The sequence below is a fragment of the Choloepus didactylus genome, chromosome 1, assembly GCF_015220235.1.
Source record: "Choloepus didactylus isolate mChoDid1 chromosome 1, mChoDid1.pri, whole genome shotgun sequence".
In the NCBI taxonomy this organism is placed as follows: Eukaryota; Metazoa; Chordata; class Mammalia; order Pilosa; family Megalonychidae; genus Choloepus; species Choloepus didactylus.
This window is the reverse complement of record NC_051307.1, coordinates 55,934,021-55,944,726: the sequence shown is the minus strand read 5'-3', so window position 1 is coordinate 55,944,726 and position 10,706 is coordinate 55,934,021. Positions and strand designations below refer to the sequence as shown.

At 37.5% G+C, this 10,706-nt stretch overlaps 1 non-coding gene across 1 annotated transcript; it reads left to right on the top strand.

Moving 5' to 3' along the window:
* Positions 1-9,106: 9,106 nt before the first annotated feature.
* Positions 9,107-9,213, top strand: LOC119510947. Its single transcript, XR_005212080.1, has one exon. It is a non-coding gene; the product is annotated as a U6 spliceosomal RNA (small nuclear RNA).
* Positions 9,214-10,706: the final 1,493 nt, after the last annotated feature.

Genomic DNA, 10,706 nt, shown 5'->3' with positions numbered 1-10,706 from the left:
TTTCTTTTTCTTTTATTGAGAGTATCATCTGAAGGATTTATTTTTAGTGGTTAAAATCATGTGCATTTCCTAAATGAAATTTGTTCAGAATAACATTTTAATTTTTTATTTTGTCTATATTCCTAGGGGGAAAAATATAGTTTACTACATCATATGACAAAGAATAGGAAATTAAATATGCAGGAAAAAAGCAATAAACATTCATGTAAGAATGATATATTATGTACCTTAATTTTATACTATTTTTACATGAAATCTTAATAGTTATTCTTTACTCAACAGGATTGTTCGTTCTTAACTTTTAGTGACCCTAGGGATCATTATAATCCCACCATTGTCAGCACAACATAGAAATTCCACGTAAAGGGCATAGAGTCTCATCAAAATCAGTTCAAACTTGCCCCAAAATGTCAATCTATAGTCTTATTTTCTTGAATTCTTTTAAAAATAATTAATGCATGTAAAATAAATTCCAGGAAAATAGACTTCTTTATATTGAAGAAAAAAATAAATGATTCAAAAAAATGAAATAAAAACCCTAGAATACAACAAATAGTTCTTTATTTCATGTTTTTTTTAAGTGCAAAAGATTATAATCTTGAGAGGAGAAAGAATAAACATTGAAATTGCTAGAGCCTAAGGCATTGACGAAAAGGACTTCAAGGTTTTGGTGTAGATTAAGGACTTAAAAATGAGAAAGAATTTAAAATGTATCACTTCTTTTATTAAAATATTTGTCAAAATAAGAATAAAAGAAGAATATGGTCTCTTTTGACTTTACTCACCAAAATTATTAATTTGGATTTATATACATCTGTGAAGATATTTTTAGATGACTGAAGAGGAAATTTTTTACTTCAAAATCCATATAAATCCTTGACAGTAGTACTGAATGTGAGAAGTTTTTTAGAGGATTCTAAAAAAATACAGAACATAGAAGATCTCTAAATATTTAGTTACCTTTGTATCTCTTTGCAGGGTAGTTGAGGTAATGATAATCTGAGTTAAATTATTGTTACACTAGATATAATCTATATAAATATTCTTATAATAACAATTTAACATTATCAGTAATAAGAACCAAAAAGGCCATGATCAATTATGATTACTAAAAAATATTGCTTTTCACTTTATAAACTTAACATCTTTTGAAAGAAAGTTTTTTAAGGTTTAAAAATATTTATGTACTTATTCCCCCAAGGCTGTGTGTGTGTGCATGTGTGTGTATGTGAATGTATGTGACCCCCATAACACTTTAATTTATTTTTATTACAGAAGTACTAGTACTATAGGAAAATTATGCAGAAGTTAAAGAGTTCTTGTATACCCTCACTATTATTAATACTTTGCAGTAGTGTGGCATATTTGTTACAATTGAAAAAATATTATTACACCTGTATTATTCAGTATAGCCCATGTTTTCATTAGTGTGTAGCAAGTTACTACAACAGTGCATCATGGGAACACAGATTCAGGGCACAGCAGAAACTTTTAGCAAATGATCCCTTTCTGTGCGGAATAAAGAGTGCAGAAAGAGCAAATCACTTGCATAGTCCAAAAGAGCAGGGTTAGATGCTCCAACACAACCAGTCTCCTGGAGTGGCCAAAAATGTTCCAGATCAGGGTCAATAGAAGGCAACTCTGCACACCTCACTTCATACCAGAGAAGAGAGACAAATATATACTGTTTGAATATGGCCTTTATCCACCTCAGGGGAAGAGGCCTTGTCATGGAAAATTCCCATAAGCATTTGGGGCTGCTTGATCCTAGTTTCCGGGTTGAAGGTCTAGCTGTGCCTTTTCATTAGACTTAACACCTCCCCTAGGTTGTAGAATGGCACACAATGGAAAAGGAGATGAAGGTAAGGGAAGACCAGAGTATGGCCATTTAGCCTGTTTGTGACTTCCCAGAGAAGGAGGTGGGGGTAAGTGAGGTCTGGGTAATGAGTGCTTAACAGATGTTTGTGAATTCCCTCAAAATTAGGTTTTACTGTTTTGTACAGTCCTAGGTTTGGGTTTTTTTTTTTTTAATTTTATTCAAATTAAATATATATGCAACCTAAACTTTCCCCTTTTAATCACATTTAAAGATAGAATTCAGTGGTGTTAATTACATTCAAAATGCTGTGATGCCATCACCACCATCCATCACCAAAACTTTTCCATTGTGCAAAATAGATACTCTATAAAATTTAAGCATCAACTTTCCATCACCTACACCCACCCCAGTCCCTGGTAACCTGTATTCTAGTTTCTGACTCCAAGAATTACTTCTAATTCTTTCATAACCATGAGATCACACAATATTTATCCTTTTGTATCTGACTTAACATGATGTCTTCAAGGTTCATTTATGTTGCATGTATCAGAATTTCGTTTCTTTTTATGTCTGAATAATATTACTATATTATTGGTTGATGGACATGGATTCCACCTTTCGGCAATTGGGAATAAGACCACTATAAACATTGGTGTGCAACTCTCTGTTTGAATCCCTGCTTTTGATCTGTTGGGGGTATGTTCCTGGAAGTGAGATTGTCAGTTTTAAATGGTAATTTTATACTTAACTTGCTTAAGAACCACCAAACTCTCTTCCACACTGCCACACCATTTTACATTCCCACCAATAAGGAATGAGTTTTCCTATTTCTCCACATCCTCTCCAACACAATGATATCTCACTGTGGTTTTGATATGCAGTGCCCTAATGTCTACTGATGTCGACCACCTTTCATGTGATTTTTGACCATTTGTCTATCTTATTTGGGAAATTTCTAGTCAAGTCTTTTGACCATTTTTAATTGGGTGGTTTGTATTTTTTTGTCTTTGAATTGTAGGAGTTCTTTATATGTTCTGGATATTAAACTCTTATCAGACACATGGTTCTCAAATATTTTCTCTCATTCTGTAGGTTGTCATTTTACTTTCATTGTCAAGTCTATTGATATGAAAAAGTTTTTAAATTTTAATGAGAACATACTTATCTATTTTCTTTCATTGTTCACGCTTTGAATGTAGTCTTAGAAATCACTGCATAAGACAAGGTCCTGAAGATGTTCTCCTATGTTTATTCTACAGGTTTTGTAGTTCAATTTCTTATATTTAGATATTTGACCAATTTTGAGTTGATTTTTTTAAATTCAATTTTATTGAGATTGTTCACATGTCATACAATCATCCAAAGTACACAATCAATTGCCCACAGTACCATCATACAGTTGTGCATCCATCACCAAAATTATTTTTTTTCAATTTTTAGAACATTTTCATTACTCCAGAAAAGAAATAAAAATCAAAAAGAAAACACAAACCCTCCCATACCCTTAACTCCCCCCCCCGATTATTGACTCATAGTATTGGTATAGTACATTTGTTACTGTTGAATGAATGTTAAAATACTACTAACTGTAGTACATAGTTTGTAATAGGTATATTTTCCCCTATATACCCCTCTATTATTAACTTCTAGTTATAGTGTCATACATTTGTTCTAATTCATGAAAGATATTCATAATATTTGTACAGTTAATCATGCATATTTTTCACCAAAAGATTCAGGGTTTATACGTCCCCATCTTTTAACTTCCAACTTTCCTTCTGGTGACATACTTGACTCTAAATTTCCTCTTTCCACCACATTCACTGACTATTCAGCACTGTTAGTTATTCTCACAATAACGTGCTACCATCACCTCTTTCCATTTCTGAACACTGAAGTTCAATCTATTTAAACATTCTGCTCATAATAAGCAACCACTCCCCATTCTTTAGCCTCATTCTATGTCCTAGTAACTTATATTTCCAGTCTATGAGTTTACATATTATAATTAATTCCTATCAGTGAGACCATATAATATTTGTCCTTTTGTGTCTGACTTATTTCATTCAATATAGTGCCCTCAAGGTTTCTTCATCAACCCATTTTTTAAGATGGTTTTGTTTACCCCATCATGCATTCCATCCTAAGTGAATGATCAGTGGTTCCCTGTATAATCATGTATTTATGTGTTACCACCATCACCACTATCTACATAAGGGTGTTCTAGTTTGCTAATGCTGCTGGAATGCAAAACAACAGAGATGGACTGGCTTTTATAAAAGGGGGTTTATTTGGTTACGGAGATGCAGTCTTAAGGCCATAAAGTGTCCAAGGTAATGCATTAGCTATTGAGTACCTTCACTGGAGGATGGCCAATGGTGTCCACAAAACCTCAGTTAGCTGGGAAGGCATGTGGATGGTGTCTGCTCCAAAGTTCTGGTTTCAAAATGGCTTTCTCCCAGGACATTCCTCTCTAGGCTGCAATTCCTCAAAAATGTCACTCCTAGATGCACTTGGGATATTTGTCCTCTCTCAGCTTCTCTGGAGCAAGAGTCTGCTTTCAACAGCCGTTTTCAAACTGTCTCTCATCTGCAGCTCCTGTGCTTTCTTCAAAGTGTCCCTCTTGGCTGTAGCTCCTCTAAAACATCATTCACAGCTGCGCTGCACTGAGTTCCTTCTGTTATGTCAGCTCATTTATATGGCTCCACTGATCAACTTAGACCCACCCTGAATGGGTGGAGCAACACCTCTGTTCTAGTTTGCTAATGCTGCGGAATACAAAACACCAGAGATAGATAGGCTTTTATAAAAAAGGGGTTTATTTGGCTATACAGTTACAGTCTTAAGGCCATAAAGTGTCCAGGGTAACACATCAGTAATCGGGTACCTTCACTGGAAGATGGCCAGTGGTGTCCACAAAACCTCTGTTAGCTTGGAAGGCACGTGGCTGGCGTCTGCTCCAAAGTTCTGGTTTCATAATGGCTTTCTCCCAGGACGTTCCTCTCTAGCAAGCTTGCTCCTCTTCAAAACGTCACTCACAGCTACACTCCTTCAGTCTCTTTGAGTCAGCATGTTTTATATGGCTCCACTGATCAAGGCCCACCCTGAATGGGTGGGGTCACACCTCCATGGGAGTATCCCACCAAAGTCACCACCCACAGCTGGGTGGGGCACATTCCAAGCAAATCTAACCAGCACCAAAACGTCTGTCCCACAAGACCACAAAGATAATGGCATTTGGGGGACACAATACATTCAAACCGGCACATTCCACCCCCTGGACCCCAAAATGACATTATCTTTCCAAATATAAAATACATTCATTTCATCACAATATCACAAAAATTCAAATCATTTCAGTAACAAAAGTTAAGCACAAAAACCCATCAAAATCAGTTTAGGCGTGGTCAGTCTCAAGGCACAATCTTTCTTTAGCTGTGGATCTGTGAACTTAGAACAAGTTATGTGCTCCCAATATACAAAGGAGAGACATTCATAGGATAAACATTTCCATTGCCATAAGGAGAAACAGTAAGGAAAACAGGGTTAACAGGACCAAAACAGTTCTTAAAACCTGCAGGACAAACTCCATTAGATTTCAGTCTGAGAGTCATTAACAGAATAACGTTGCATCCTTGGGGCTTGAGAGAGCTGGAGCCTAACCCTTCCCAAGGGCCTTTTCGGCAGCCCTTTCCTCTCCAAACGCTTAGGTGAGTGCTCCAACATACCCACACATTGGGGAGACCACCTTCTCAGCCCCACCCTCTGCAAACCTCGGGGCAGCTCCAGGATTCCCTTCCATCTCCAGGGCACACGCTCAACCCCTTCAGAACAGTGGGGTGGCAGCCAGGCTCTCCCCAATTCCCTGGGAATGTGCTCCACCCTCTTTGGGACCTGAGGTGGTAAAACTCTTCCAGAGCATCGAGGTGGAAGGCCCACCCTCGACCTCCAGGGCACACTCACCCTTTCCATGCATGTGGGCTGCTCCACTCTCCCAGCCCAAGGCCTCTTGACTCCAGACCTCAACCTCCATGGCTCTGTCTTTGAAGAAATTTTTCCTGCAATTTGTTCCTTGTCTGTCTCCTCCAGTCCAGACTGGCAGCGGCTCTGTCTATAAAGTTCTCGCAAAAGTTCTGTTGGCTTTGCATGAAGCACACGGGGGTCAAAGCCATCAGATAATAGGAGTTTCCACAAATCCTTTCTGGATAATTCCATCTCCAATCTTGGCTTGTACTGAAATGGCGGCTTGGTCCCATGTTTGGTTACATCCTCACATTGGGCTGTAGCTTCTGGGATTCCACCCCCTGGAAGTTCATAATTTTCCAAGCCATCAGCTTCTGGTTTCTTTGAACCCAAGAGTTCAGTTCTAAGTTTATCTTTCTCCGCTCACATTTTACTAGAAGCTGCAAGGAGAAGCCAGGATACATCCTCCACACGTAGTCTGGAGATCTCCTCAGCTAAATATTCCAGGTTGCCACTTTTAAATTCTTCCCTCCATCTGACACCAGGACTCAATTTTGCCAAATTCTCTGCCACTTTAAAGCAAGGATCACCTTTCTTCCAGTTTGCAACAACACATTCATCATTTCTGTTCAAGGCCTCATCAGAAGTATCTTTAGAGTCCATATTTCCACAAACAGTCTCTTTAAAGCAGTTTTGCCCTTTTCTATCAAGCTCCTCACAACTCTTCCAGAAACTCCCCATTATCCATTTAAAAAGCCGTTCCAACATGTTTGGTATTTGCAAACTCAGCAGCAAAAGCACCCCACTTCTCTGGTACCAAAATCTGTTCTAGTTTGCTAATGCTGCAGAATGCTAAACACCAGAGATGGACTGGCTTTTATAAAAAGGGGGTTTATTTGGCTATACAGTTACAGTCTTAAGGCCATAAAGTGTCCAGGATAACACATCAGTAATCGGGTACCTTCACTGGAGGATGGCCAATGGCGTCCAGAAAACCTCTGTTAGCTGGGAAAGCACGTGGCTGGCGTCTGCTCCAAAGTTCTGGTTTCATAATGGCTTTCTCCCAGGACATTCCTCTCTAGCAAGCTTGCTCCTCTTCAAAACGTCACTCACAGCTACACTCCTTCAGTCTCTTTGAGTCAGCATGTTTTATATGGCTCCACTGATCAAGGCCCACCCTGAATGGGTGGGGTCACACCTCCATGGGAGTATCCCACCAAAGTCACCACCCACAGCTGGGTGGGGCACATTCCAAGCAAATCTAACCAGCACCAAAACGTCTGTCCCACAAGACCACAAAGATAATGGCATTTGGGGGACACAATACATTCAAACCGGCACAACCTCCACGGAAATTATCCAATCAGAGTCATCACCCACAGCTGGGTGGGGTGCATTCCAAAGAAACACTCAAAGAATTACAATCTAATCAACACTGATAACATCTGCCCACACAAGATTACATCAAAGATAATGGCGTTTGGGGGACATAATACATTCAAACTGGCACAAGGGCATCTCCATTTCTTCCACAAAGGAGGAAGAGTCAAAGAAGGTAGAGAGACAAAAGAAAAAGAAAAAGAAAGAAAAAAATGACAGCTAAAAGGCAACAGAAGGAAAGATAGAATTAAACTAAAGTACAGTAAAAGAGTCAGGCAACATCACCGATGCCAAGAGCCCCATACCCTTTCCCTATTCCCCCACCCATATTCATTTAGTTTTGGTATATTGCCTTTGTTACATTAAAGGAAGCATAATACAATGATCCTGTTAATTATAGTCTCTAGCTTGCATTGATTGTATTTTTCCCCCAATCCCACCCTATTTTTAATACCTTGCAAAGTTGACATTCATTTATTCTCTCTCAAGTAAAAACACATTTGTATATTTTATCACAATTGTGGCACACTCTAGGTTTCACTGAGTTATACAGTCCCAGTCTTTATCTTTTCTCTTTCCTTCTGGTGCCCCACATGACCCTAATATTCCTCTTTCACAGTAACTATACTGAACGAAGATACATTATTGTGCTACCATCAGCCAAAACTGTGTTCCAAACCTCTCACTCCTGTCTTTTCCTTTCTGTCTGTAGTGCTTCCTTTAGTATTTCCTGTAGAGCATGTATCTTGTTCACAAAATATTTCATTGCCTGTTTGTCAGAGAATATGATTCCTTTAGTCTATATGTCTGTCCTTGTGCGAGTGTCATGCTATTTTGATTATTGCGGCTTTTTAATTTTTTTTAGATGGGTGGTGTGTGTCTTCCAACTTCATCCTTGTTTTTCAAGATGGCTTTGGCTATTTGGGGTCCCTTAAATTTCCACCTACCATAATAATTGGTTTTTCTATTTCTATAAAGAAATTGTTGGAAATTTGATCGAGATTGCATTGAATTTGCAAGTTACCTTGGGTAGAATTGGCATCTTAACTATATTTAATCTTCCATTCCTTAAGCACAGAAAGGTCTTTCATTTATTTGAGTATTTTTTTAAAACTTTCTTTTAGAAATGTATTATAGTTTTCTGTGTACAAGCCCTTTGCTTTCCTAGGCAGATTTATTCCTAGATATTTTTAAAGCAGTTTTATTGAGATATATTCACACACCAAACAATCCATCCAAAGTGTACAATCAATGGCTTTTAGAGTAATCACAGAATTGTGAATTCATCACCACAATCAATTTTAGAACATTTTCATTACATCAAAAAGAAAAACCCTATGCCCCTTAGGGGTTACCCCTTACTCCCTCTATCATTCCCCATCTCTGCATAACCACTAATCTAAATTTGTCTTGATAAATTTATTTATATTTGCATTTTATACAAATGCAATCATACAATATGTAGTATTTTATGTCTACTTTATTTCACTTAGTGTAATGGTTCTTTGCTTTTAGTTCTGCTGGGTCTATACCTAGTAGTTAGATTGCCAGATCATGTGGCAATTCTATACATAGCTTCCTGAAGAAATATCACTGTCTTCCATAGTGGTTAAACCATTTTACAGTCCCAACAGCAGTGATTGGGTGTTTCTATTTCTCCAAATCCCCTCAAACACTTCCAGTTTTCTGAGTTTTATTAGTGACATTCTAGTATGTGTGAAATGATATCTCATTGCAGTTTTGATTTACATTTCCCTAATAATTAGAGATGTTGAGCATATTTTCATGTGATTTTTAGCCATTTGTGTATCCTCTTTGGAAAAGTGTCTGTTCAAATCTTCTCATTTTTAACTGGGCTTTTTGTCTTTTTATTGTCAAATAGTATATTTTTTTCATATATTTTGTATATTAAACCCTTATTGATGCTTGTTCCAGCAGCAAATAGTGCTCACCTTGGCAGCATATATACTAAAAATGGAATGATACAGAGAAGATTAGCATGGCCCCTATGCAAGTATGACACACAAATTCATGAAGCATTCCATAATTTTTTTGGAGTTGGTTGAGCTCAGAATACAGGAAAAAGGCTGTGTCCCAAGAAAAGGGGCACATAAAGCCAGGTACCAACTCTAGCTCTTGACTTGTGAAACTTGGGGGCTGGGGAATGGCTCTAAAAAGGGGATGTCTTTTTTTCTTTTTAACCTGTTCTAAGTATCTCATTTGAGAAAGTCTGAGGTATTTCAACTGTCAGTGCTGACTAAGACAAGAGTGAAGCATATGGAAAAATGCAGTCAATGAAAAATAGAGTCCATATTAACACTAACAATATAATATACTTCCACGAAATGTAACAAAGGCAATATAAAAAAATGAAATGTCAGTAAGAGGGGGATTTAAGGGAGGGATATGGGATTTTTTGTATTATTGTTTCTCCTTTTTATTTTATTTATTTATTTATTAGTCTTCATGTTTTTCCTCTTCTTTCTTTGCAGAAAAAATGGAATTGTACTCATATAGATTGTGGTGGTAAATGCATAACAATGTAATTATACCAGGAGCCATTGAAGTGTTTACTTAGGATGGATTGTGTGGTGTGTGAATAAAACTGTTTAAAAGAAAACAGAAAGATACAAGTGCCGGAGAATATGTGGAGAGAGATATACCTATTCTCTGTTGGGAAGGAAGTAGAATAGTGCAGCCCATCTGGAGGGCAGTGTGGTGGTTCCACAGGAGGCTAAGTATAGGGTTGCCACATGATACTGCAACCCTGTTATTGGAAGACCCTGAATGCAAGGACCTGAATGGACATTTGCACACTAGTGTTTATGGCAGCATATGATTTGCAATGGATGGAGGTGGCCTAAGGGTACATCAACTAATGAATGGAAAGGTTAACTGTGGTGTATGTATCCAATGGAATATTTAGCTGCTACAAGAAGGAATGAAGTTGTGAGGCATGCAATGAGATGAATGCAACTTGAGGACAGTGTGTTGAGTGAAATAAGCCAAAAGTGAAAAGACTAATATAATAACTCATCACTAATATGGACTAAATATAATGTGAAAACTCTGAGAATTGAATTTGAGAGCATAGGTATCAAGGGAAGGCTTATTGTAAATGTTCATGGATTGTAAGCTCTTACAGCAGTCACATCTATTGCTTAGTGAGATTTCTAAATTCTTTTTTTTTCTTTTATTGGCTATGTTAAGATAGATAGCACAATTTTCCTCCCAATGAATCTGTTTGCTTGTAAGAAACACCCTTTTGCAACATTTCAATAAACTAACTTACCATGTGTTCAAGTCTTTTACCAGGCAGTACATTGCAAGAGTAGTGAAAATAAAGCATGTATTAGGTGGTTTAAAACGTTTTAAAGAATGATTAATGGTAATAAATTTCTGGTCCTTTATGCTTATTTGTGCAGAGATCAAGAAACAGAAATGTAGTTGTTAGGGAAATCACAGACACCTGTTAAGTGACCATCACCCTGACTTCACCTACCACCAGCTCCTTCTCTGGGGAGGTCATGAACACACAGAAAGT